This window comes from Corvus kubaryi, unplaced genomic scaffold (genome assembly GCF_017639235.1).
Source record: "Corvus kubaryi isolate FWS band 111438036 unplaced genomic scaffold, C.kubaryi_AGA036_p1.0 37142, whole genome shotgun sequence".
Lineage (NCBI taxonomy): Eukaryota > Metazoa > Chordata > Aves > Passeriformes > Corvidae > Corvus > Corvus kubaryi.
The window spans coordinates 376,972-403,579 of NW_024581036.1; the positions used below are offsets into that span (position 1 = coordinate 376,972).

At 42.7% G+C, this 26,608-nt stretch overlaps 1 protein-coding gene across 44 annotated transcripts in view; it reads right to left on the reverse strand.

Moving 5' to 3' along the window:
* Nucleotides 1-26,608, reverse strand: part of MAP2 (microtubule associated protein 2) — a 245,487-nt gene that overhangs the window by 142,991 nt on the left and 75,888 nt on the right. For 4 of the 44 annotated variants that reach the window (XM_042021398.1, XM_042021405.1, XM_042021394.1 and 1 more), the window contains one exon: nucleotides 18,185-18,241. The exons of the other annotated variants lie outside the window; for them this stretch is intronic. The gene's annotated coding sequence lies outside the window, so the exon portion shown is untranslated. The remainder of the gene's footprint in view (nucleotides 1-18,184; nucleotides 18,242-26,608) is intronic. 44 annotated transcript variants of the gene reach the window in all.

Sequence of the window (26,608 nt, forward strand, 5' to 3'; positions counted from 1 at the left end):
CTTGACTGTGCTATTATTCGAGCCTTGCATTTGCTTATTCACACCAAGGGGAAATAAAACCAGGGAAAATGCAGAAGTGCTGCAGGACTGTAGGGGCAAGCAGGAACCCTTCAGGACTAATACAAGAGTATAATAGGGCTCACTGCACAGTTCAGCTCAAAAACAAGTTCTTTGTGAAGTGAGGACTTCAGTTTTAGTGCCACTATTCAGTTGTTGTGTCTGCTTTGATCTCATCTCCCTATTTCAAGGCTTTCTTCAGGACAATATTAATCTCAGTAGGAAAAGGGACCTATGAATCTGGGTATCACCCAGTATTCTGTGAGGACCTGGGGAGCTCAACAGCTCAGCTGTGGAGGGCTAGCAAAGAAGGGCTAAACAAACATAAATGAACTTTTAAAAAGAGTAGAAGAAAAATAAAAAGACGAACTGTTTTTTTTTCAAGCATTGTAAGTTTGTAATGAAACAGCATACACAGCAAAGGAGCAGTCAGGAGTAACCAATGAGCCCGGCACGCTCTTAAGGACTGAAGAAAAGCTTGAATTTCCCTGCACTCAGGACACAGAAGTCAATTAGGTTCACTTCCCAGCAGTAAGTTGGTGTTTCTTGGTCCCCATGACATCAGACCGCTTGACAGGGAAGGCTATCAACAAGAAAATCAAACATCTCCCTACTGCAAAGTTTGGGAGAGGTCCAACAAACCCTATTTACCTTTGAGTGGGCCAAGGGGCTTACAGGAAGGAGTAACAAATTTCCCATTGATTTCCAGGGGTTGTCTCCCAAAACTGTGGGGATAGAGGGCTACAAAGGGAATCAATTCCCTTCTGCCTTCCCCCACAACCACATGATGACTTCACACATCCATCAACCTTTGCATCAAACAGAAATTCCACCCTCACTGCTATAAACAAATCTTAGTAACTTAAGAGCATCTGTCCTGAGCTGACAGTTTTCCCCCACTCTCTCAACCACCACAGCAGTGAGGAGGATGAGGAAATGGAGGAAGGTAGGCTGTATGGGACAAGGATGACAGTGGAGCAGGTACCACATGGCAGCAAAAAGGCCTTTTGGAAGGAACAGAAAAAAAATGAGCAAGAGCGGCCCTAGTGCAATTCTTAGACCTTTCCTCTGAAAAAGCCTCTTGTGACTCATGGGAAGGGGTGCCTGCTGCTGCCAAACCTCCCACTGCAGAGATCATTCTCCGCAGAAACCAAGGAAACCCTAATCCTGCCCGCATTTTCCTCAGCTCCACCATTCACCAGTTGGTGCTTGTTCACAGCATTGCTACGATCTCTCCCTCACTTCTGCAGCTCCCCTTCACCAGCCACTCTTCCCCAAAACAACCAGGAGCTCTGGGAGGTCCCAGCAACATCATCATTGGAGCTGGGATGATAGAAGAATAAGAAGTCCTGAAAACTGTCCTGTAATTTCTCTCAGAGGTTCCTAACGGAACTCACGTGGCTCACAAGCGATGGATACATATTGCCAGCCTGTGTCCTATACCCTGGAGCCTAGTGATGAATGTTCAACCACCCACCCAAATCACCTTCAGTCTGCCCATGAAAGCATTTCCAGAGACACAATCTGCTGAAACAGCCCATGGCAAATGGTTTCATCTTAAGATACTGCAAATAAAAACCATCTTAATCATCAAGTTTGTTCTGGTTGCCCTGCGATATATGTTTCCGTACCTATAAAAATACTTCTGACAAGACAAAAGGCATAGGAGGAGACAGGGACGAAGTGCCTAATCCAGACAGATGCTGGAACACAGAGAACACTCAGCCCTGTCTGAGATTTAACCTCATGTTTACCTGGCTTAGTCACAGAAGCAGGAAACTCTTCACATAAAATCAATGCACCCCAACACAGTGAAAATACAAATATAAGGAAGCTGACAAGACAAAGTCCTGGAAATAATTAAATTACACTTCCAGCACTATTCCTCTCAAAGAGGAGTAAAGACATTTACAATCTCAGTAAAGGAGGTAGTGAGACTGTGACTGAGGCCTGATCTAAATTCTTAAGATTTTGCTGGTTCAGGTGGATTTTTTTTCATTATCACATTCACACAAGATAATGAACTCAACTTCATTACTGCCCAGCTGCATACTGGGTCCCTCTGTGCAAGATGCTGGGCAAAACAGAAGACAGCTGCCATTTTAACTTAAAAGAGCCAAAACCCTAAAGAGATAATTGTAGTGGCTCTCTTCATTTCCAGGATAATGAGGAGGGTGGGGGAGGTGGGGGGAAAAAGAATAACCATAGGTTTGGGCTTTCCCAAGGTCACACACAACCTCCGTTCCAAAACAAAGCAAGACACTTCCACAACCTCTCCCCAAGATCTTTCTACCCAAATCACTGCTGAAGCCTTGCAACCAGTGTTTAACAAAGGACTTGTGGGTTGGTTGCTTCTTTTTTAGCAAAGACTGGATGAACATTTTATGCAATGCCTAAAATAGTTTCCAATATCATTAGTGATGTAGATTAAGAGGCATAGGTCTACTGAACAGGAACTGCACCACTCTGGTAAAAATAGGCCTGGAACAGGGAATTTTCTTTTTATTCACTATTGCCTTAGCACTTGAAACAATGCTGGGGATTTCTGCCTTCTGGAGAGCTTAAGAGGAGATAGATGCTTCACCAGACTCTCTGAATATTGTCTGTTCCTCTGCAGTAGTAACAAACATCAGTTTATCTATTTTACCATCCATTTGAGGGAAAAACTTGCTTTTATTTTTTTTCCCCTTCTCAAGGCAGGGGAAAAACAAAATAGAAGAGCAGTAATAAATTCTAGAAAAACACATGCAGTTTAGCATGCTAGCTCTTTCACCAGGGCTATGTAGTGAGGAGGGCTATAACGCTGGAGTCACCATCTTCCTCTTTGTGGTTACTGAAAACAGAGAGGATGGATGTGGAGCAGTTAGGGAAAAGCCACTGGCCCGGTTAGCAGCCTCAGTGGGTAACAAGGATTTCAAGGCAGGTTAGAAAGTTTAAGGATACAGAGGGACCCCGGTGTTTTGTTTTTAGTCTTCTCCTCAAAGTACAAGCATGCAGGAGCTGCTCTGCCCACCTCATGCAGCCAGTCCAGGGCCCTTTTAATCATACTATTTCCTTTATACCAGTGGTGCCACCAGCTTTGTATCCACAGCAGATTTCAACATCTTTACAGGACTCATCTGTCCTTCCTCCCAGGCTACCAATAAAACAGGCCTGTATTGGTGACATTACCCTTTCCCAGTATTCATTCAAAGTCATCCCCTCACGCTGACTATTGTGGCCAGCTCTCTTGCACCCACTGACACACTAACTGATACAACGTGGGCTTCTGTGCAGCATGGTTATATAAATGAGTCTTCAAATCCCAGGCATATTATGGCCTCTCTTTCCCCTATCTCAGCTTATTTGTTTTAAACTTGTCAGACAGATACTTTCAGGCATGATCTCTCTTTTGTGAATCCTAGCTGACTCTCCTCAACTAAATAATCAATATGTGGAATATCTAGAAAGGGATTTTCTACTTCTCTCTCTGCCAACATGTCACTAAAATCAAGCTGGAAGATGTAGGAAATTTAAGTACTCCCAGGTCTGTTTTTCAGAACAACCAGTACTGCACTTAACCCTTTGAAGCTACCAAATTCTTTGGCTTTCTGAGGAAATCCTTAGTTTCTAGCTTAGAGACCAGTGAGAACAAGAGAATAAGAAAGCAAAATTCATGAAATGTATTTGTTAGCCCCTAAACCTTGTATGTATATGTGGTAGAGACACTAGTAACAGCTGCAACACAAGCTTTTGTATAGTTACCCCAAAATCAACCATCCCCTCCATCCTGTGTACTCCATGTGGAGGGGAACAGCTTGGTCTCACTGCTTGTTCGGCCTGCTGTTTCTGGGGTGCTAGTGTCACTGACAGCTAGGCAAAAACAAACACCCCAACCTCAAAATCCATCCACAAAGGAAAAGCAGAGAGATGAGCAAATAATCACACCCCAAATTTTGACATGGCAGAAGCAAACCCCCATCTCAGGGAATCACTGAAACATTATAAAGACATCTGATGTGTCCCAACTAGTACAGCCTAAAAGTGCCTTGTGACTCCACTTCCTTGGAAGTGGAGTCTAAATTTTCAGTTGATTCCCTGTGTCCACAGTATCAGAAGCAGTTGATAGCACCAACCCTCCTGCAGAAACCAATGCCACCTGAGAGTGCCGTGACTTTCCACAAAACCAGATCACTGCACTGCATACATCCACGAACACAATGGCTTTGAAGGCTGTGAGACAGGCCTGTGCAGGCAACACTGCATTACTGGGAGGCTCAAAGATTATATGAGTGAACACACAGCCCTTGTCCTGATGGGTGTCCACGTGACAAGCTGTACATCAAAGAGAAACACCAACTGTTTCTCCATCCTATCACATAGTTTATGACTAAGAAAATACTGCAGATAGAATCTGTACCACTTGTTCTCACCTTTTCTCTCTCCTGGCCTACCAGTGGAGTGATGAGTCAAGATAAAAACTTGCTTACTGTAAAATATCACAGCTACTGTAATAGAATTTATTAATATATCAGTTTGTACTTCACTTAATCAGGTAACCTAATGCTTTTAAATTGTCATGTCATAACAGAAGCCTTAGCTATTATTCTGTATTAAATTTATAAACAAAATAGTCTAAACTAATGAATCATTTGTTGAAGCAGATTTTGCAAAACTTGCAATTAAAATATAAACAAAGCTGGCACGGCCTTAAAGACATATAAAGCAGGAACTGCAATGCAAAATACACAGGTTTATCTTTTTGTCTAATCATAGGTTTTGGGTAGTGTTTCAATTCAAATACCGTTTATATTTAGGAAAACATGTAAATATTTTTCAGTCAATAGAACACTGGTATATAGTTAATGCAGTATTGAAAATAGATGTTTGCCTGAAATAGTATGCCTGGTATCTGTTACCCCTTTCACTGAAAAGGTATTTGCTCCTTAACTTGAAGATCAATCTTTTCTCAGAAATATGTTCTCTAGCAGCTAAGTACTGCCTTCCTAAAAGCTGCCGGGTGATTATTTTCTCCTATGTACATACTTTCCTTCAAGAATTTTTTTTTTTAATTTGGTTAGCTCAGCTAACTGCTGTTCCTCGACAGCAAAACCGACCAGACAGGCAATAGAAATTGCAGTAACATGTAGTACCATGTAGCACAATTGGTTTCAACAGCTTCTCATTTAGCAACACTTTATGTAAGGAAGGCAATCAGGCAGAAACTCATGCAAGAGCTCCCAGCAGCTGAGCCGTGTGGAGGGGAAGCAGCTCTGTCCTCACCTCAGAGGAGAGACAACAAAAGCAGCCTTATGAGAATGCTGCTGGCTTTCAGCCTGACCTACATGGGCTCAGATGTGGAACTGCTAGAATGGTGCAACAGCTTATCCCCTCTTAACATGGGCAGCCAGGTCCTCTGCATGCAACTGAGCCTGTCCAATACCTGCCCTTCACAGACAGCAGATTTCCAGTAAAACCAACCACAGTTAACAACCACTCTGACCTCTAAGACAAAGCCCTGTTAAAACCACCAGAATCCCTTCCTTGACTTGAGTGCTCCTGGATGAGCATTTGTATTTATGCACACTCTTGTAGCATTTCAGATAAAGGAAGGAGGGCTGGCAGTGTGCACTGCACGGTACAGATACTGTCTTTGCAGAGGACCCCCTTGCAAGGGTTTCTTAATGGATTCTGACTATCACATTTACTGTGAAATGAACATAGCAGATACTGTAGGTTAATTCATTAGCAACTTACAATTGATTCTTGTTTTCATCACCATGAAAGCAGATTTCCTGTGGTTAACACAATGATCCCAATTCCCTCTTGGCTTAGACACATTTAAGTCGGCCACTGCTCCACTGAACCCACAGCACTTACCACATCATGACTAAAATGGGTTTAATGACTGGAAACTTGGATTAGATAACTTAAACATAGCCTTCATTCACTCTGGTCTCACAGTTCTGTCCACAATTATTTTTAAGCTGTTTGTACATGTAAATTACTTCCCTCATCTGAACCAGGTAGTTGCCCCAAGGGTGAAAGGCAGCAGCTGTTTTGCAGCACTCACACTGTCCATGAGCTCAGGGTACAAAGTGAAGGGTGCCACATCCAATCACCATCACCAGGGAGACTTTTGGGAAGTGTAATGTGATTACAGTCAAATCTGGTTTATCAGAACTGGGTGGAAAACATGAAAGTCACTCGACAAAAGGGATTTTTGGATAAATGAAGGACCTTGGAACTTGCCTCATATACCTCAAGGGACGTGATTTTCTGTTAGATGAAGTAATACTTTGATTAATGGTATTTTAGATGACAGGCACAAATGGCAGTACTGCCAGTAAGTCAGGAAACTTCTCCTACTGTTTCAATGACTGCCACCAGAATCCTTGCTACTATAAGCCATCCAGACACTGGTTTACACTGGTTTCAAAGGATGGTACTGTTTGGCAGAGAAGTGATCCTATAGCAACTCCAGGGCACCAAGAAGAATATGACCTGGATTTAAAAGAGGGAAAGGCAGAAGAGAGGCTGGAGAGAGGAATTGCCAGTTTTGGCTCCTCTACCATTCTACCTGAGTTTCTTTAGAAGACTTCCATTCAGTTTGGCAGGCAACAGAAGCACGTACAGCTCAAAAGATAAGGGTTTATGCTCTGTGCAAGGCTATAGAGATATACATAACCAGAATGGAAAGGCAGAATTAAGAGAGTTTTGCAGCTTTAACAACAAACTCTGCAAGTACATAGGAAGAATATGCTAAGCTTTTTAAGAGCCTGAATATTCAAATAAAAATCGGGGAGAAAACAGAGACAAATCCCATATAAATAAGGAAAAGCAAAACCATGGGAACATTATCAGAGAAGTTAAGGAACAAACTGAATTATGATTAGCCAGTAACATAAAAGGCAACAAAAGAAGAATCAGTATGATCTGAAAAGCAGACAGGACAAGTCATGGTTCAGCAGAGAGGCATAACAAAGATGATGCACAAAAGGCTTCGACTCAACCTACTCAACATTGTTCCAATTTTCACAAGACCAACAGGGAGCAAATACTGCATATGATTGTTCTAAAAAGAAGCAGAACTTCAGGTTAGAATAGGAAAGAGCAACTTAAGAAACACTCAAAACAAAGCAGATGCAGCATAGACAGTTGTGTGGATCCTCCCTGACTCAGAAGAGTATTTAAGACTTCAAAACAAACCAGACAAGAGTCTGCTTTATCTTCACAAACATCATCCCAAACACCACACTCTCTCTTAGAAGGTCTCTTGAAAGGAAGCTATGGAAAATTACAAACCAATCACTTAAATGCCACCTTTGCAAAGATTTTGGAAAAATAAACAAGCAGTTTACAAGTACCTACAGGGCAAGAGCACAACTTAAAAAATACTTCTGGCAATAGCTGTTTGTCAGTAACAAATGCCAGCAAACTCATCTCACCTTTCCTGATTTTGCATTTATAAAATTTGGGTTTCACCCCAAGTTAGGATGAGTTTCTCACAGGAAAGCATCTTCCAAAACCAAGATCATTACAGCATACTGCATAGCAGCTCCCAGATCTAAAAGCAGGAAACCAAGGGGAAAAAATAAAGGACTGAACAGCATCTTGAGAGACAAGGCCTCAAACATATACCTAGACAGATCAGGAGTTATGTAGATCGGCAGTAGTTTGACCGGAAAAGGCTTACTGTGGGCAAAAAAAGACAAATCACAGTTTTATTTATCCTAATGGGGATGCTATCCCTAAAACACTGGGAAAATTACTCCATTTTCTTTGGTGGTGGTGGTGGTGTCTCGGCTGGAGAAATGCCAAAATGTGGGGTTTGCACAGTAAGATAGATACTGGCAAATGGGGGAGAGTCCAGATAAGCAAAAAGGAGTTTGGGAAAACATTCTTCTAATCTTTCCTTGTAAAGCACATGTTTTCAGATAGGTTTCTCTAAAGTACAGAAAACCCAAACAGTAATAAAAATCTTTCAGATAAATAATTTTTGAAGATAAAGCAAGAAAGCAATTACATTCTAAATCAGTGGGGGGGATGGGTGAGGAGGATCAAGGAGGGGGGAATAAAAGAGTAATTCACTGGGCTAATTAAAAGCAAATTTGTGTGTGTGTGGTATGTGCAGTAATTAAAACCCCTGCTACTGAGGAAGGTTAAACTATTTATTTATGTATTTATTTTTATATAAAGAGCACCAAGAGCAGTGCCTAGATATGCTGGCATCCTCCTCGAAGAGAATAAGGATCCTGTTGTCCTGCAGGCATCTAGTTTCTCTAACTGGGCAACTGGTACAGCCTCCAGCAAAATTCAGCTAGCCACAGGACTGACTTACATTGCCTTCTCTTCATCCTTCCCAAGCCTAATGAGAATTGCTGGTGCAGAGTATAGCACTGCTCCCTCCACACCTATCTAATACGGGCCAGCTGGAGTGCTGGGAATCTCAGCCCCAATCTGAGCCATTAAGGTCCAGACAGCTGCAAAGCCTACAGCTTCAGGGACACTGGGGCTGTAAAAGGAATGCCAAGGGGAGCTCCTATAGGGTTCCCACTACATCAGCTCAGTCTCTCAGAGGACAAGGCCTGTAGCTCTTCCACGTGAATCCCACCTACTCCTCCCCTCTTTGCTGCTGGAGGACCTCAGTGGGGTGGAGAGGGCACCAAGGCTGCCTCTCCACAATGCCACTGAGATTGTACTTTAGAATCTGGAGCTGACAGTTTTACTGGGTCTGTGACCTGCCATCCCCCAGACTTCCACCTGGTCCATAGGGTGCAACTGGTTCAGGTAATTGTCTGACCACTTATTAACACCACAGTAGAGACTGGAAAACACATATGTTCCCAGCATTTGCAAGAAGGCTCCCTACCTCATTTTAGAAGGTTTCAAAAATGAAGTTAGTCTTTGGGGCACAATGGCTCCTATATTTGAATAAAAAAAAGCCCAAGCAATGATGCAGAACCTGTTGAGTAAGAAACCAGGAGAGACATTAAGAAAGACCACAGAAGGAATGAAGAGGAGAGAATAAATGGAATAGCTAATACACATTTGCTCCAGGGTTCTCTCGGCACCAATTGGCAAAAAGAATACAACAAAATCATTAATAATTGAAGGAACTTGAAGACAAAGAGATTTTCATCCAACATTAAAGGGATGAAAGACGTCTGTAATGAGAATTCTGATGATGGTATCATTTGTGGAGGGACTGGGAAGGAGGGGGCTATATTTAAAAGAAATGGTTCCTTTGTAAGACAAGAGCAAGCATTCTCATTACTAATGCAGACAGATGCATCTGAAAGACCTTATTCAGCGGATGGTGTCACCAAACACCCTTCTGGACACAAGCTCTCCACTAACAATACTATACAAGGATAGGAAACTGCTGTAACAAAATATAAAGGGTCACTTGTTTATTCTTTTTAGCTGCATAAATAATTTAAGGATGAATATTAACAAGCATCCAGTTTTCTGTGCCTTTCTTAACTGATGATTCTCTGCACATAGTTGATGGGAGCTTGAGCTTTCACTGCTTTTGGAAGTTGGCCCTGCAGACCAAAGCAGGACCAACATCAGTAGCAAAACACAGGGGGTAGGGTATCCCTTCTTAGGAGCTGAATCTTGTATAGAGGAATTTCCACTGACACCTTTTAAAGGCCCACCAGCAGTGGAGTCAGGCACACTCATGTCAGCCTCTAGTTCAAGGCCTGGAGTTTCGCACAAGACAGTTTCTGAGCAAACGAACTGTGGTAAGAGACAATCAAAGAGCACAATTATTTTACTGGCTTGCTGCCATACTTGAGGGGAAAGATGTTAATGAAACTCAGACTGAAATGCATTGTTTTCCTCATAAAGAATAAAAAGCTACCATTTCAAAACCAGGAAGAGATCAGACTAGATAAATTTCTTAAGAGCAGGAAAAGTCAAAACCAAAGAAACAAAAAGGAAAAAAAACCCAAACCCCATAAAATCAATGCACAACTCTGCATCATTTACAGAAAGCACTGTAAGGGTTGTACCGTGAACCAAAAGCTCACATTATCAGGATAACCAACTCCAAATTAACTACTGATCCCCTAAAAGCTACCCTTGCAAACCTTCCCAAGTCCAAGTGTGGGGCTTGTGGCAGTGAAAACCACAAAGGCGTTTTCAGATTTACACTGTAACATCATCGCTCACCACAGCTAAGTCAATGAGAAGCAACTAATCCACTGCTCTGCAAGAAAGTATGACAGAAAACGCAACAGAAAGCATGGCTCAACCTGTCTGAAGCCCGATCTGAACAGAAGCCATGAACAGGAGGGCATCCTCCTGCAACTCTTCAACCAACAGTGGGACTTCTTCCCAGCTCCACACAAAGACTGTATTTTCTGGTCTGCTGGTTTTGCTCAAGTCATCTTCTGCCATCCCCTGAATACCCCCACTGCCATCAGCAGGATGGCTGAAGCTGTAACAGCCACTCACCCAGTGAATGTGGCAGAATGGCTCCCACAGATCCCGTTCTTGGCTGTACTTTGTCTGCAGGTACACCCACGGAGCCACAAAAGCCCAATAAACATAATCTAGTTTATGAGGAAAGTGGGCTTTTTTAATATTATTTTTTACTTGCTTGGCATCTTGTTAGAGACGTTTTCCTCATAAAGTGTTAGTCTAACCTTTGTAAGCCCTGGATTTTGGGCACTATGCTATTTTATTGAGTCTCCCTGGGATTCTCCCTTTGCAGAACTTGCACTTTGCCAGTGGCTCAACAGCATTCTAGTAGCACAAAGGAAGCTCCAAGGGCCGTTCTCCCCACCCACCTCAGTACAGTAAGTCTCTTCCAAAGACACACACTTACCTCCTACGAACTGACTTCAGATTATAAAGCAAACCCCAAATCAACTCAAATACAACAAACTTGGGATGCAACTCTCTTAACAGCAGAAGTTGCAATTTCCTAATGTTTTGTACTACTTTCATTACGCATTTTTGCTTTCTGGTCAATGCAAACAACAAGCCTCGGAACTTGCAACTGGCAACATCATTCTTCAACATTTCATTGCTTACACTCAGATATAAATCGCCTGCCTGACAGAGCTTTCACAGGACAAGAGATTAGTGAAAAAGGAATGGATTTTCATTATAGAATTTATACTCTATTCATTGCGTATGTGAGGTTTAATCTCTTATTCTTTCATATTCAGAGACTAAATTCTGAAGAACAGAGAAAGAAATATTCTTTGCACTTCTTATAAAAAGGAAACATGAAAAATCATTAATAACTCATGAACAGCTTTACTAATAAAAGTACACAGGGCCATACAAAAATAACCAGCTTTCACCAGCGGGTGGCAAAACCTATACCTGCTGCAGAGAGCTGCAGGTCAAGAGTCAGAAAATTCACATCTGTTAAAGCTGCCTGATCCTTTATTAACTTGTGATACTACTCCAGGATGTTTCAATTCTTTGCTACAAGATGTTGTCTGTTAAGCTATAAGAGCTCTATTAAAGTTCATGCCAAGTGTTTCTCAAAGACCATCCACTGATTACATCTGGGTGCTGAGCTCTAGCCACTGCAGTGCTGGGTAACACACTTTTCTTCCAGCCCTTTTTATTACCCCAATTGTATTTGGTGATCCTTGCTGGCTTCCAACTGCTTCCCTGCCTTAGTCCAGCAGGAGAGCGCCCTGATGAAAACAACTTTCTCAGATTTTCTTCTGCCACTGTTCCCCACTCTTACATGCATAGATCTCTTCTCCGATCTCTTCTTCGGTCTCTCCTGAGGGCAGGGTTCAACATTTAAACAGGCAAGTCACATAAAGAGCACATGCCAAGGTTCAGTGAAAGACACTGGCTGGACCAAACAGCTTTCTTTTCCTTACATCTTTGGAGAGCCTTAAGAGCATCTTATCAGTAAAAAGACATCTCTGCACATAGCCCATATGACTGTCAAACAGAGCAGCTGTTTCCCACTGTATTGGTTTTGCACGGCCTGGTTTTTTTTGGGGGGGTGAGGGGGGCCACAGAGATGGCTTCTATGAGAAGCTGCTGGAAGCTTCCACCATGTCCAGCAGAGCCAATCCCTGATGACTTTGAAGATGGACATGCCACTGGCCAAGGTTGGGCCAATTAGAGAGGTTGGTAATGCCTCTGTGATGACATATTTAAGAAGAAAATCAAATCAAAGTACACACAGTTTTTCTTCTAGCCAGAGAAGGGGAGGAGGTGAGAACATGTGAGGGAAACAACATGGAGACACCAAGGTCAGTGGAGAAGGAGGAGGCACTCCAGGCGCTGGAGCCTAGATTCCTCTGCAGGCCGTGGTGAAGACCATGGTGAAGTAGCTGTGCCCCTGCAGCCTGTGGGGGTCCACGGGGGATGCAGAGATCCACCTGCAGCCTGTGGGGGAGGTGCCCATGCTGGAGCAAGTGGATGCCCGGAGGAGGCTGTGCTCCAGTGGGAGACCCGATGGAGAGAGGGACTGGAGCAGCCTGTCCTTGGAGGACTGCACCCCATGGAAGAGTGACCCACACCACAGCAGTTTTGGGAGGACTGTTTGCCCATGGGAGGAATTCATGTTGCAGCAGGTTTGGCAGGACTGCTGCTCATGAGATTGGAACCACACTAGAGAAGTTCACAGGGAACTGTCTCCCATGGGAGGGACCCCATGGTCTCACAGGGGAAGGACTCCTCTCCTGGAGCAGCCAAAGAAAATCTAGGGTGACGAACTGACCAAAACCCCCACGCCCTGTCTCCCTGCGCTGTCAGTGGGAAAGACAGAGGGGCTGGGGGAAAAAAGGTATTTTAAAGGCTTATTTTACTTCTCATTATCCTCCCCTGACTCTGTTAGTAATAAATTCACTTTGTATCTTTAAGTTGAATGTGTTTTGCCCTTGGAGTATTTTCTCCCAATCCTTAACTCATGAACCCTTCATTAATTTTTTCTCTTCTCTGCCCAGCTGTGGCAAGGGAGGATAAGCAACTTTCGTGGGTGCCTGGCGTTGGGCCAGTGTCAAACCGCGACACCCACCTTTCCCCAAATCCAAAATACTCTGTTACTCTGGAGTTTAACAGGATCTATCAACCATTAAACACAGTTAAACACTGTGAATATTTAGAAGCATTAAAACATTTTGGGGAAGAAAAAAAGGCATGAGCTTAGCTTATCCTCTGATTTCTGCTTCTAGAGGCCCTTCCTAGGGGTCACACCTGATGCTTTCAGGTAAGAAAACATTGTCTTCTCCTGAGAGATTTGGGATAATTCTGAAATTTTTCTACGCTATAAATATAGGAGCAAATGTAAGTAAATTTAAAATTACATAAATGTGTAATACACACTCACATTGCTAACACTACATTTTTTTCCATCTTTTTTCCCTTGTTCTTCAACCTGTTTACTGAAATTTGTAACAATTCTCTGACTTTGGCTTTCAACCATCTCTTAATGTACCTTAAAGCCTTTTTCCTTGTCTCTTTTCATTCCCTTGAACAAGGGAGAAACCAAGTGTGAGAATATCCTCTATATAAAGCAGTATTTTATCAATAAGTATAAACACATGCATTGGTTCAGACTGACTCCAACATACAGCCAAGACAGAAATAACTGAAAATTATTTTATTTTGTAACTCCTTGGTAGAAATTATTTTATACTTCAGCAACTTGAAAAACAAGTCACTGTGACCAGAAAATGCTTTCTACCCTGCAACATGTGATCAGCAGATGAACAGAAGGCAGAGTGTAAAGGCAGGTATCACTTGAAGATAAAGTCTCCTGACAGTATGTCCCTAATACCCAGGCATTGAGCAGGTGCTAGCCATCCGATAGAGAACTTGGAGAATAAGATAAACTAAAGAGCTTAAGGCTTTTTTCTGTGTTCTCATTTTATTTTTTATTCAACTACCACTCTACATGTTGCTATTCAATTTCTGTGGCTCAAGGTTTTGCCCCTTTAGAAGACCAAAAGATTCTCTCATCCTGAACTAATCTTTCATTCTTGAAAAGCATTGGACTGAATAGCCTTATTTCCCCTGGGTATACCAAGGGTAGTGACAGCTGATCCCTTGCCTATACTGCCCAGTCAATTATTCTTATTTTCCTTCTGAAGCCCACAAAGACTCTTCAGTACTGAAAGCTCTTCCAGTGTGAGGGCACCTGCTAAGAAATAAATGCATGAGACAAAATAACGGGTGGGAGAAGGAAAGGGGCTGCAAGGCACCAAGTAGTTCACCAGAACCAGAGGCAACAGCTCAGCCCAGCCCCTGCCTCTCTGCCCTGACTTCCAGAAACTGAGTGAGAAAGTGTTTCTTCAACCCAGCTTTGCTACACATTTGACCTTTCTTAACCAATAGTAGGACAAAAGATCATTGTATTGTTTCCATTTTATCTACACAGCAGCAGCTTGATACCTCAGTCCCAAATCAGCCCCAGCGTACGAGGTCCTGCATCGACTTGTACAAACATATTGTCGGCATGTGTAAGTACAGGTGGACAATGCCTGCCAGGCTGCAGGTGAGGTGATGTCTCAGCTGGGACCTGCTGAGGCACTTTCAGCTGATATTGCATGACACAGGAATCCGCTGAGGACAGCACAGTGGTTTGGCTGCCACAAGATCCTTCCTCACACCTCCCAATCCATGGAGAGCAGGAAAGAAAGCAAAGAGGATGCAGCTTGAAAATTGCAAGCAAGTGCTGTATGGACTGGTACTAGAACTAATACACACAAAAAGTGACAATGAAACAAAATCCCTATAAGCAAAGAGCCATTGGGTCTAAATCACTTACACCTCATGCTGAAATTGGCCAAACATGTCTCTACCAGTCTAAGTGAAAGAAAGCAACACTCCTGGGTTCAGCCAAGTGTTTTCAAGCTCTTAAAAGCTAAAGACTACCCCAAAGAATTCCTTAGGACCAGAAAAATAGAAAAAAAAGTGGATTTTAAATAAAAGATTTGTCTTATCTGAAGATTCAGAGAAATTACATTACACAAACTGAAGCCCAGCCATACACACAGGTCCTGCTGAAAGCCTGGCTGCTCTCAGGGAAGAGCTGATCTGAGCAAAGGCTGACCTTAGGGACCAGAGTTTGGGGAGAGAGAGGAGGGGCCCCTCATCTTCCCGATGAGATCCCAGCAGAAGCAGAGGCTCCAGTTGAAAAGCCCAGCTTTGGCAAACATGAGATACACATACAGAGCAAAGCCCGAGCTGACAAACAGGCTGGCTGTTCATTAAGCACAGTGCCATCTGCTTTACTCTATCCTTTGAGGGTTGTGGTAGCAAGGATGAAAACAGCCTGTTTGCCACACTCCTGCTGAAGAGCACAGGAATAGCAGGCCGCTCTGTGCAGAGAGGAGGCTGCCCCTTCCCCAAAAGCACCTGTGTGGAAGGGGCAAGGGTGGAGGGCAGGCGAGAGGGACAAAACTGAGGGGACAAGACCAGAAAATAGCTGAGGAAAGCAGCCAGGTCACTTGGTGACCCATCCATCACAGGCTTGGCACTGATGCTGCCAGCAAAAGAGAACAAGGAGAGTGCAGAGTCAGGACTGAAGTGGGATTTCACCATGGTCAGAAGACCACCCATTATCCCAGCTGTAACCAGAATGCTGCCTGAGCTGGATGGTGCTTACTGGCATGCAGCCCTCAGCAGCTTGGCTGCTCCAGCAATCTTAGCAAGAGGAGGGAACCCACATTCCTGCAACTTTGCAGGATACACAACCACTGCTTCCAGGGACAGGTCTCCTTCTTCCAGAAGTTATTCCCAGACTGAAACTACCCTGGTATTTAAGTACTAAGTACGTTTGAGGCCCAGATTCCTGAAAAAATTTGTTTACTGATTTCAGAGCTGTGTGGCTTCAAATAAGAAGACACAACAACGTTTGAAAGAGCGTCTTGAGGTTGTCACCAAATGCAACACAGCTGCAAGCTCTGGGACTGCTCACTGAACACGTGCACATCTCATGTGGTTTTGGGGATCCCAATACTAAATCAATCACTCATCCCATCCCACCACTGATGCCATCCTCCCACCCCTACACACCCAACATGTGTGGCTGGTAAAGCCTCAGCACAGCCCTGTGGAATCAAGTGCTAAAGAACTTCATATATATGTGTGTGTGTGTATATATCCACACACAGAGCACATAACTGTGAAACACCCCATCTGCTCACGTTACAACATTTTAAACACATGCAATTAACTGAACTGAAATGGCATAAGGATCAGTCAGTGTCTTTTTCCCCCACTCCCACTATTTCCACCTTCCTCTCACCCTAACATATGGGAATGCCATATGAATTACTGAATGGATCATGCTAAAACCAGAGCCAGTAAAATCTATTTTTAATACAGATTATGGGGTGATATAGTCAGTCCATGGTGCAGCATTGTTTGTCTTACAAGTTTGGTCTGTTACTACTTCTGGCAAGCCCCACTTCCAGCACTGACATTTCCAAACTCTTCCATATTTTTCCTTGGTGCTCTGAAATAAAATTCAGGATCCTTGGTGGGAACTTTGCAGAAATAGCAGGTCAGGCGAGTTAGCACACTACAGTTTTTCCAGCCTGCTGCTGCCCTTCTGAAGTGGCCATGAGATGCCCAGTGTTCCCTGTCAAAGCTACCAAGGTATTTATTAAGGTATTTATTAATCAATCATGTAGGGCTGTTACCCTGAGCTTTCAAGAAATGTCATGGAGACACACAAATCATGTGCTGCCCCAGGAAATGGGCAGAGAAGGGTCTATATGGTTCTTTTGTCCTCTGGTACAAACTGGGAGGGTATACAGCTTTTTTACCCACTCTTGAAAGCCCCTCCACCCTAAGGAGCCAAAACAAGGTTGAAGTCTTACCAGGAGAAATAATTGGAGCAACCTGATTTGTGATTAAATCCTCATGCAATGCTAGGGAGATGTACACTAGAGAGCCATCAGCAGACAGACACAAAAATACAAAATCTCTTTACAAGGCCACAGCAAGCTCTACTAGGCATTTTAAAGCCAAGTCAGGTCACGTCAGCCAGTTATTATTAGCTCTGAGCAGCTCACACATCAGTGTTAGCATACATTACCTGAAATTGCAACGGTTATCAAGAACACCATTTTCTCCTACCCTTGAAAATCAATTAAACCTCATCTTTACAGCCAAATGCACCATCAGCAATACAGACTCAATCCAAAACCAATGTCAGATAAAAACCTTCAGGTGATATCACAAAGGACTAGAGGGAACACATGCCAAAAGAAAGTGATTTCTGGACAGTAACTACTTCTTTTAACCCATACAGGCTCATCAGAATCAAGCTCCACTGGAAGCTTTTTCTTCTTTAATGAATTTAACAAGCCAAATGAAAACAATTCACACATACACAGAGGATCATGTGGATGCACAGTTTCTAACTGATTCCAGAAATTATGTTCATATTTGTGTATTAGATTTTACCTCAGAAAACACAGATGCTGCCTAGGCAAAATGGGATGCTGAGATCTATCCAACATTTCCAGCTGTAGCTGGAGACAAACAAGCCAGGGGTTCACAGAGTTCCTAGTAGTTAAGGAAAGGAAGCTGGGTGCACTGAAGCAGCTTCAAAAACAAAGCAGAAACAGGAACTGATGTGTCATAAACCACTATCAACTACCATGAAACTGTTACTTCTTTTTAATGTGCCACAAATCTAAGCCTGCCTCTTCAGGGTACCACCATTTCAGAAGCAGAGGCAGCTCAGAGTCTCACACTTAAAATACTTTCACTTTTTTTTCCCTCAATGAAAAAGAAATTCCCACTCATTCCTTCCTGGCTACTCTCTGCAGGACTGAAACTTCAGAAATGTTCTCATGGTTTTCCCTGTGACACTGAAATTTGTTGGCAAGGCTCACATGACAGCCAAGCTCTTGAACTGGTCAGCTGGAGCTCCCCATCCCATATGTTCCTCCGGCTCAGAGTGTGATACACTATGCCTTTCCTTCAGCAGGGGGAAGATGGAGTGAGAAGGGGAAAATGAATTCAGAAGCTCTTGGCAGGCATGTAAGTAAAAAAATAAAGACAGAAGTTATGTAGAGCAAGCCCCGTGCTGCCAAATGAAGTCATGCATGTCTTAGTTCTGATTTGAGTATATTTTTTAAAACTTTATTGTTGTTGTTGTTATTATTATTAGCATTTGGCAAAAGGAGACAGGAAATACCTTGCTGGTGATGTCCGCTCCCAGCACAAGCCAGTTTGAAATGCTGCACAGCTTACCCTGAAAAAAAGGGAGAACGAACTATTTTCAAGCCCCACCTCAAACTCTTATTTACTTAAGCAGCATTGCAACAATTTTAGTTTTGTTTCTATTTTATAAGGCTATAATATGACGAGAACAAACCTTCCCAAGAATGTTCACTTTTCTCCTCCTCTTAACTGGGCATGGTCTCAGGGGAAAGGAGAGACTTCTATACATATGCACTTGCACAAGTTGAGTTCAATTTAACAGGAAAGAGCCTCCATTCCGTTAAAAGCCTTGTAAAGAAATTAATCCTGAAAGGATCCTGCTTTTCAGATATGTAAACACAAAATCAGAATACACTGGTTCATCTGTAAAGTGAAATACATGGCTCCACTGGAGGATGTAAGTAACTCCCAGTTAAGCCAACATGAATGACTTGCTCCCTGCAGCAGCAGAACGTATGGTCTAACAGGGCAACAAATTTGGAAGGAACCTGTTTTTAACTCCTGAGTGAAGAAGCAGTTTAAGCATAAGGAGGCTGTAAAATTATGTTGCTTACAAAAGACAGGCTCAGTTTAGCAATATATAGAGCATCAAATTCATGGAACACTAAGCAAGCCACCTACAAATCTCTTGCTTGAAGTAAAAGCCAAAAATACAGCTCTCTTCTCTGACAGAATACATCCCTCCATCTGTTTGCTGCTTCAGGTCAGATTAAATACTGCAGCTTCCAGGAAAGCTAAATAAACTTTACCTAAAGGGACCCTCAAAACACCGACATGTGACTCTGGCTGGCTTTATTCCTTCTCTCCAGAGTTTGTAGCCACTGAGAGTCCCGTGCCATTGCTGAGAGACTTATCACACTCCCTGAGGCAGTGTCTCCTCACACCCGGCTGTTATGCCAAATACTCTATCTTCATCATGTTATTGAAAAGCAGTTGTATGCTTCACATAGGTGGATCCCAGAACCAGATTCCTTCATTTCTGCACGTTTTTTTCAGAAGCCTGACTGCCAGTAGAAATAAGTGGTACACTTATGTTTCACCCACACACACCAGGGTCCCATTTGCATAATCACATACAAAGCAGCACCTTTGTACTCTTAAGAGTACAAAGTGTGTCTATAGTCAAGCAACTTTTAATCCGGCAGCCTGATGCCAATGTTGTGAATCAACATAACAAATATTCAGATAAACAAAATTACTGTGAATGTTTCATTCTCATGCTGGTGGAAAATCAGGACCCCAAGCCCTTTTCCTCAAAGCACAGGAATTCTGTCATCTCAAATGATGGAGAGTCTCTACAGCTGCTTGTACTTGTGTATCTTTGACCCAGTCTGCATGGGACACCAGCACTGTCCACTCATCATTTTATATAAGCCAACATTCAATTTAACTCACTCATCTGTGCATGCCCTAGTTTGCAAAGACGTGTGTTACCTCTCCTCTAACTACTACTGAAAGCTAATGGCTGTTTACATCACTGCCTGAAAGTAAATTTCATAACATACTGGTTTACTAAAAAATCAACCTCCTTCTTCAAGAAGAGCATCAACATACCAATGGCTCACAGCACTCTGGGATGGTGCAAAGTACCACAATTCTTCCTGAAGTGAATGCAGTTCTTCCATTTTTCAACTCTTCCACCTCTCATTGTCTCTCTAAGCCAAAAAATAACTTTGAATGCAAAACTAATCTTACTGAAAACTGCCCTTACTTAAGACTTTAGCAGATGAGAGCACTATAACTTGGGGGTAAGAAACATGAATTAAACTTGTTGAGGAAGATACTCAAAGCAGTTTCTTAAACACCCTGTACAAATAGCTGCTTCAGAAGCATCTGTTATGCACATGTGTTTAAGAAACCAGCATTATTTCAGAGACGGCATTATGTGCTTTACAAGGCTACATGTCCAAATTGGCTCTACTCTAATGTTTTACAGACCAAACAAAATTCGTCATTCACTCATACGCCACCATAAATTCATGACAGAAACACAGCTCTGATAACCAGCCTTTTATAAATTGCTCTTTCACATCTTGGCCTCACCTACCTGTTTTCTTATAGCCATGGATGACAGAAAACACAGGTGTATGCTCTGTGTGGAAGCAGGAACCAAAACCAAATGAGGAACAGACCAAGGAAACCTGATGTGTCATAATATCAACCATATCACACTTATCTCCTGTGGTTAGGATAAAGATAAAATTTAAAATCACTACAGCTATGCAGTTCTTCAAGAAGAAATAGGGCAAGAGAAGCTGCAACAGAGCAGCAGCCAAGCAGAAGCTGATTGATGAGACCAGTAACCCTTCAACGTCTATTGTCATGATCTGGTGTCAGCCCACCAAATTACTCAGGAGCACTTGCTAAATAGATGTGAATCACTTTGTTGCAGCAGCCTTTTTCACTTTACACTCAGGTGTGACAGCTGTGCAGCTGCACCAGCATGCAGCAGCCACCACAACTTGCTCACCCCAGGACACGCACACTTCCTTTCACTTACAGAAGATTTGCTCTCAAAGCCCAGTCTGTCACAAGCTCACAGTAATGTTTGCCACAGCCATACAGACCATGCACCAGCAGCCTTCAACCCGTAAGAGTCACCACCATAACAAGCATATTGAGGCAGCCCTGTGATTCCCTCTGCTGTCACCCCAGAGCCCTGCACAGGACCATGAGAACTCTGTGTGAAATTCACATACAGAGTGCAAAGTAGCTTGAGTAGTTGCTACATTGTCACACAGCCTACTTCCTATTAAATTGCTACTCCTGTACCTCTCTAGCAGAGTGACGTATGTCTATCTGTATAAAAAAAACCTATAAATATCTAAAGGATTGCAGCCTAGTCCAAAACTCCTAATGCCCAAGTCCAGGCTGGTTTGCTATATTGCAGAAGGACTATACTCATATTAGAGAAAGACAAGCTTCTCAATGGTAAACATGTGCTTGTTCATTTCCATGCCCACCAAAGCCTGCGCCAGGCTGCAGAACAAGCAGCAGGATCATCACTGCTCACAGCACTCTGGGATGGTGCAAAGTACCACATTTCTTTCTGAAGTGAATGCAGTTCTTCCCTTTTTCAACTCTTCCACCTCTCACGTCTCTCTAAGCTGAAAAACTTCGCTTGACAGAACCACAGGGAAATACAAGGACACAAACATGTTACTCACAATCCAGAAAATCCATTTTCTGAATTAGAAGCGCTCAAAGGCTGAATTCTCCAAGGCAGCTTGCTCAGAGTACTTGATGTGGCCAAGAATAAAGCTGACAGGACAGAAAAACCCCCCTTATTTAAGCAATCAATTGCTGAGCCACTGAACCAAATACAACTAAGGATGGGACTTCAGACCCTTACTAGACACATCTTGATTTCATTTGCGCTTCAGCAGCATCCCCCTCCTCACCTGTGTCACACAGCTGCAGCTCTGCTCAGCACAGCTGTCAAGGCCAGTGCAGCCCTTCCATGACCACCACGGACCAACAGCCCTTTCTCTGGGAGGATTATTTGCAGTTCATTCCCTTTGGCTATCCAGTTTGCTGCAGCAATAAAAGTAACTCCAATAAAGCAAGACCTATGCAGAAAGACTAAATTAACAGAAGTTCAGACAATAGCAGAGATTAAAGTATCATATTCTAATATTCACAAGATTACTGTGCACAACAGAGAACACGTGCAGTGGACATGAAATACAGGTCATTAAAGCATTAAACATCTAGATAGTATTGGAGGAACTTTCTATCAGTAAGGACAATGAATCAAAAGTTAAGCAGCAGTAGCACCACTCTATGCACTGCATCTCTGAACTACAGCAAAGGAACCGGAAAACAAGCTCTAACTTCCGGCTAACCAAATTCCTTAACCCACCCAAATAATTTTATTTGAAATTTTGGCAGCTTCTCCCCTCCACTGCTCTGATTTTCAATTTAATACACCATCATTTTGTCCTGCTACATTCCCTCCGAGCTAACATCCTGCTGCCAGGGGTAGCAGAGAACATGTCTGCTGGATGGTAACCTTCCACTTTCCAAGATGTGCAACGCACACTGCAGGAAGTTTTAATTCAGAACCACTCCCACGAACATCTTCTAGGCATTAGCTGGGTTGTTTGGTGAGAAAAAGCAGCTAGGAGAACATCAGAAAAACACTATGTATGCCATTTCTCCAAGCAGCGGGGTGCTACTGGATAACAAAGTCTTGTCTCCCTTGCATTGCCTGTCTGTAGTAAAAGGGCTGGAGGCAGCTCTGTGCCAGTTTCACCCCAACAGGCAGCAGCAAGGCCACGACAACACGTAGCTCCAAATAGGCAGAGCACAGATGCACTTTGGACGGTGGGGAAGAACCATCACTTTGTTTTCCCAGGGCCACCACAGTCGCTGCAAGATCTCCATAAGGGATCCCAGCTACAGTCACGTTCAAAGGCGCCATCTGTCCCCATTCCTTCAGTTCTGCTGCGGTGCAACAGCTCCTTACATAAGGCACTTCCCAAGCCAGACAGAGAAGCCCTTCAACACACTGGCATCCTATCCAACCCTTTCCCCACCAGAGAATTTAATGAGGGCTATTTTCAAGTAAGGTTAGGAGGAAAACAATTATCTTTTTTATTTGTATGAACATAGAAAATAATTGAGCAGAGTACAGAGGGATGGGCAGGAGAGAGAGAGAATGCATGGCCTTTTTCCTCCACTTGCATGTAACTTTGAGCCTCCGAAGTACTGGGGTAAATACTTAAGATCAGGGGATACACAGTATCAGAACTGGAAAAACAAAGTGCAAGAATAAAAATATCCACAAACCTGTAGCTCTTTTTCTTGAATCTTTATGGGGTTTACTTAAGGTTTTACCACTCCTGCCCCCCAATTCAAAGAGAAACTGCAATGAAGCTGAAACTTTTTGTTCGTTCACAAAGTTTTTCTTTCCTGAAATGTCTCACATTGAACCAGTCAGACCAATGTGAAAAACATTCCTGTAGGGAGTTCTGATTTGCTCAGTGAGGAATGACTTGATTTGCCTTCTACACATCAAGGCTTGGCACAACTTACATGTCTCACACCAGCAGTACTAAAAACCCAGCCATACAACCACAAACAAACTCATACTGGTGCTCAATTGCTCTGCAGAACTGATTGCATCTTAGAATTTTACATTCTTTATAATCCCTATACAATTACAACTTCTGCCATTCTCGCCAGGACCAGGCTTCTCCCCAACACCCCTTTGTGAAAGATTACACCTATTAAGCCAAACCTCATTACTTATTTTGATCACAACAGTGTTTAGGAAACTGCTGAGAATGGGTTTGCCTTGTACCAGGTACTGTACAAACACAGAGCAAGATTATTTATATAGATAAGTAGGTGTTATACAGGATTGATATTTTTGTGGAAAATGAGCACTAAAAGCATATCACAAACAGATTTTCTAGCAACTCCAGGATCTCTTTCATGGTGGGGTAAAAATGCTGTTTTGCCTGAAGCTATGTGCACCTATTTTCATTCGGTGGGAACTTGTGTAACAAAAAAAATTTCAGATTCTGAAAATGCTGGTATTACTGAAACACAGTGGAAGATCTCTCCAACGAGTCTGCAATCTCAGCCATCATTAAATATCAAAGGGGCAGCGAAACAAAGCTCTTCATTTACATGGTGTAAAGACACAGTTTCTCTAGATATAGACTACTACTTTAAATACTGCAACTTCTGATGAAAGCAGCCAATTTTTTTATTATTTTAAACAACTTGGGCTAGAGAGCAAAACCCTAGATCTGCTGGACAGTCAACATTTTATACCAGGAATGTTTTGTTTGTTGTAAAGTATCTCTCATGTTTAAAACACAAGTAAAACAGAGCGCACAATTCCATTAACATTTGTAAGTAATGTTAGAAGACAAGTACCCCAGTGTGTGTAACATCAGTTTGAAAATTGTTGTAAGGGATGGATCATAAACATGATCTTGAATGAAAAGACTTCCTTCCTATTTTAACATTTTTTATAAAACTCTATGGAAATGAAAAGGGCTATTCACAACCTCAAAAGGACGGATTGTCTGTGGAATCCCATTCAACTTCCTACCTATACTGGTTTTATAATTAAAATAGGTTTTAATGCTGATTAAATTGTCCAAATACTTATACAATACACCCCTGCCGTTCCACCTCACACCCCCTCACTCCCCAAAAGCCCCCCAAAAACCCAAACCAAACCCAGAATTAATTTTAATTATTTTTTCCATGGTAAGGTATGCAATAATGTAATAGCAATAATGTGCTTGCTTTCTTTCATACAATTCTTGTAGCTGCTGAAACTGCACGAGGACTCCTTCATCCTCACTTATTTCAGTGGAAGTTTCTCCAGCATCCTTTGGGATGAAGTCCTTAAACACTGAGTTTACAAAGCATTTAAGCATCTGTATAACTTTAGGCACTTGGGCTATCCATCCTCACTTAGAGCACTTAAGCACTTAGAGTAAATCATACGCTTGGTGGCATCTCTGACTTGAGGCTTTAGTGTTCTGTCTTTACAGGACTATCCAGTTTCCATAGTGCAACTGAAATACAGAACCAGCAGTTCTAGAAGTTACAGACCAAACTTTGCTTTGCTTTTACGGTATGGTTACCAGATGCAGCATGCATACCCTATTTGTGCAGTACATAGAAATCCCTGACTGGGATCAGATGTTGGCAGAGGTCAACAACTTGCTATTAAAAATGAAACAAATATATGTGTTTCAAGTGGCAGGGAGCCTTTGAAAACCAGCAGTAGGTAAACTGTAAGTACTCTTCAGAATGAGGACAGGACTGAGCACGATGAACGTGGCGTTAGGCTCCCCATTATGTACCTGAATCTCTGCAAACAGCAATGCCACTTTGCCTCTCCTATACTTCTCAATTATAGATTACTCCCAGGCTTGCTCTATCTTATTGGTTCATGTCACCATGGCAACACATCTGAAGTTACAAGATATTCACCCCTCTCCCTTCCGCTCCCTTCAGCCAACTTGGAAGACATTCGGCATTTATTTAGAAGCCTCCACACATACACCTCCATATGCTGAGCTACTACAGATGCTCCAACCAGCCTTGTTGTATTTTACCCTTTGCAGGACGCAAGGTTAGTAGTCTATATGACTTACTTTTGTATTGAGTACTGTATGCAATCTGAGCTGTGTGTCAACTACTTGATAGTTTTCACGACAAACCCACCAGAGTCACTGGCAGGTTTGCCAGCTGATTTAGTTACTTCTGGTCCCGTTCATCTAATCATCAAACAAAATAATCCTTAATTAAAAAAAAAACCAACCAACAACAACCAAAAAGCCCCAAAATAAAACAAAAATAACAAACAAAAACCCAACCAACCAAACAACAACAAAAAACAAAAACAAACAAACTAAAACAAAAAACCCAAACAAAAGGCTCTGAATTCCCAGGCATAAACCTTTGGTATATTGACCTTCTACTGCGTAAGTCTGGAAGTTTAATTACAGTCCTAAACAACAACTTCACCAGTTTTAGTACTACTTCTTCCCCTAGATGAGCAATGGCAGCATCTCTGTTTATTAACTTAAAAATGCTGTACACAGGAGAACAAGATGTTTCTCCTTCAGAGCCACACAGTTTTTGTGTGCACAGAAGAAAAAGCTAACTAGGACACAACAGAGCATTGGCTGAAGAGAAAACTGAGCCAGAAAGACACAGAGGCAGGAGCAAGCTGTCCTCGGAGTCCCAGAGGAACAGAAGACACTAAGCACATAGCTACACCATCATTGAAGAGCCTGCTGTCAAGACTGGATTTACACATCATCCATATTTTAAGTCCCTGGCTGACGCTGAGAGGATGCTTCACCCCAAGCTCTCTGGATGACGGGATTAGTAATCTTCAGCATCTTAGCCACAGGCCCAGACTATTAATGGGATCTAGACAGCTTTGGCATGGGAAAGGTAAAGCAAACTACTGACAGCCCACCAGTAGACTGGAGAAGATGGCTCCACCTAAGTACACTTCAGATGCTTTGATCCAGATATAAAGCCAAGCTCTGGCCTGGCACAGTGAGGCCTGATGTGCTGGAGCCTGCATCTTATTTCACATTGCAAAATCAATCAGAGCTAAGGGAGGTGCAAGAACTACCATAAAAAGGCAACCGTTTCCTAGACCATAGTGATGAAACATCAACATCTGAGATCGGGGCCCAGCAGAAGGAATGAGAAGGCAAGGAGAAATTTGAGATGAGGTAACTTCACAGACTGGAAATGTCCCAAATGAAACACACAGTCAGAAAACTAAGGAAGGCATGAAGCAAGCTACTTCAATAAAAGCACATGTCCTTGTGCATTCCCAGAACAGAATCAACAACTGGTTGAGGTAGCTGGGGCCTCTGGAAATTTGTCTTGTTCATCCCCTGTG